This window comes from Trachypithecus francoisi, unplaced genomic scaffold, assembly GCF_009764315.1.
Source record: "Trachypithecus francoisi isolate TF-2019V2 unplaced genomic scaffold, Tfra_2.0 Lachesis_group18, whole genome shotgun sequence".
NCBI classification, from domain to species: domain Eukaryota; kingdom Metazoa; phylum Chordata; class Mammalia; order Primates; family Cercopithecidae; genus Trachypithecus; species Trachypithecus francoisi.
In genome coordinates, this window is record NW_022681463.1 from 25,589,349 (window position 1) to 25,592,195 (window position 2,847).

The 2,847-nt window shown below is 31.7% G+C and overlaps 1 non-coding gene across 1 annotated transcript; it reads right to left on the minus strand.

Moving 5' to 3' along the window:
- Positions 1-615: 615 nt before the first annotated feature.
- LOC117063807 lies at positions 616-684 on the minus strand. Its single transcript, XR_004429091.1, has one exon. It is a non-coding gene; the product is annotated as a small nucleolar RNA SNORD38 (small nucleolar RNA).
- Between the last annotated feature and the right edge of the window lie 2,163 nt (positions 685-2,847).

Below are 2,847 nucleotides of genomic sequence, written 5' to 3' on the forward strand. Positions count from 1 at the left end.
TCTTGGAATGCCGACTTTTTAAATGCATTTCATTATAATAAGAATCTATTAATTACATTAATTACTTGGCGAACTAGAAAGTTGTTTCCCACCTTGTTTTTGATTGGAAAAATAATCTGGAAACACATTACTGTTTACATATCACTTCCTATAATAGGTCCCATATTCTTGAACATGATACTTCTCTGACTACTACCAAGTAAATATTGTCCCTTTTTAGAATAACATTTTTTTAAAGGACTCAGAAACAATTTCCCCATTCATCCACTGCACATTCTCTTCAATCTCCTCCATTCATCCTTGTCACTACACCTCTGAAATTTATTATAGGGTCACCAATGTGCACCATATTGTCTATTCAAGTCTATTACCCATATTCAACTTTCCCACCAGCATTCACACAGTTGACACTCTTATTCTAGAAATATTGGCATTGGTTTCCATGTTACCACACTCTCTTAGTATCCCTCAAGGATTACCAGCTGATGACTCTTTGTACCTTTGCTCTTCTGTCTACTCCAGACCACAAAGTGATGGAGAACAACTGTTTTCAGTTCTTGTCATTTTTCTCTTGTCAAACAACACTTTCCCAATAGGTGAATTTATTTATTTTTTTCTCCTCAAACACACTTTATCATCGCTTAATGTCAGTAGCATAACTTGACAAAGTTTTCATCACTGGGATTAATTTATTAATTCCAATATTTGGCCTTGAATTTTGAATGTTAAATTCTGGTGTTTCTCCACTCACAAATTGCTTTTGTGTGTTTCATACAACATAGTTAATACTACTTCCATTTACCCAGTCTCTCAGACCAGAACACTAGGCTTTCTCCTTGAGCCTTCCAGTCATTGTAACATTATATAATCTTGCTATTTATTTTTTCAGACAGTATCCAAACTGGACTATTTCTTAAAACAGTACTGCCTGGATCCTACTAAAGTATCTAACATCTTTTACATAAACTTTCCAGTAACCTGCTAACAGTTCTAAAACATTCTCTTTTTCCCAAAACTATTAATGACCTGCAAGACACCTGCAGTAATCTTCACATTCTAATTCAGATCACAGATATTATCCAGCATAAAACCCAATAATTATTTCCCATTACTCAAAATAAGGTATAAACTCTTTATCTCCTCCCACCTTATATTTTTCTGTCTTTACTCTTTTCTTCTGAAACTTACCCTTATTCATTTTCTTCCAACCATGTAAGCCTTCTCACATTTTCTCTAATGGGTTATTCCTATTTCCATTATTTTTTCTTTTCCTCTTTCTGAAAAACACTTGACGCATAACTTCTGATAGCCTGTTCCTTTTTATCATTCAAGTATCTGCTCAATAGCCCCTTTTAGAGAGGCCATCTTGTCCACCCTATCTAATTTCCTGCCCAGTCATATCTGTCTCCTCAATCCACTTTATTTTCTTCAAAGTGTAATCACCATCAAAAATTACATTTTCTTGATTCAGGTTATTTTTTCATCCAAAGATGCCTTAAGTTTTCTGCCATTTCTATCATCTCCCTTTGTTCTTCCTCTTTCAACTATTTTCTAAATCTGATCAGAATGCTGCTAGAAGTTTATACCAGAGTTTCTCTGTATAAAAGAAAAAAAGATGAAAAAAAAATAGCTGAACATTTTCTCAGTAATTTGGCATATAAAGAGCTTTTTTTTTCTTTTTTCCCCTCAAGGACTTATTTGTTATTAGTATTCTGAATTTTAAAAAGAACATGTATATACGTGTGTATGTGAGAGAGAAAGAGAGAATGTGTTAACTGTATCATTTGTATGTCTTCATTTAAGTGTGAAATATTATTAAACATCTTTGAAGGGGGTATGTGTACAAAGTAATCTCAGTGCAACACCTTACTTTTAAAGCTTTATATATGGAATACATATTTTTATCATTGATGTTTGATTTATGAAATATTGCTATGTCCTCAGATAGTACAAATATAAATCAATTTGTAGATACAAATTTATTTAAAATTTACTTTCCCTTATTTTTGTGAGTTACATAGCTATTAGGAAATCAAAGACATTAATTTTCACAATGATTCCAGAGGGAGTTAAATGTTCTTAATTTAGGTAGATGAGCCTTTAATATATCCTTAAGAATATATAAAAGAGATGAGAATTAAACAGTTCTCATCAATAGAGCATCAAGAGTTTATTTTTATTATCAGCAAATACCATACTTCAAATTCAAGTACTGTAAAATTAATAAGATTATTATTTATTGTTTATGTACATTTTCTCATCACCTAAACCATAATAGATACTATAAAAAAAAATCAATGAATGAAGAGAATTTCGCATCTTAAAATTAACTAAAACTACCAGTCTCCACATATTACCTTGGTACTACTAAATGTGGACCACTTATTTTGATTAAAATATTAGAAATAACAAAACAAATTTGTTGAACATTTATATAATAGGAGCTCTTATAATGCCTTTTTATTATTTATGAGACAGTGTCTTGCTCTGTAACCCAGGCTGAAGTGCAGTGGTACAACTGTGGCTCCCTGCAGCCTTGACATCTTGGGCGCAAGTGATCCTCCCACCTCAGCATCACAAGTAACTGGGATATTACATTAATTAACTTACATCAATAATTCTTCTGCATCTGTCAAAATATTTTGTCATATTTATTTAGTGAAAGAATACTTAGCAATACAAAAGGAAGGAACTACTAATTGATGTAATGACAGATAAAAGTCAAAAAATAAGTTAAAAGAAGCCAGATACTAAATAACATAAACTACATGAGTTCATGTATACTTTATATAAGGGGCAACTTTTTGGCAAAATTACTCTAAGGGATTAAAAATCAGAAAGTTGCAG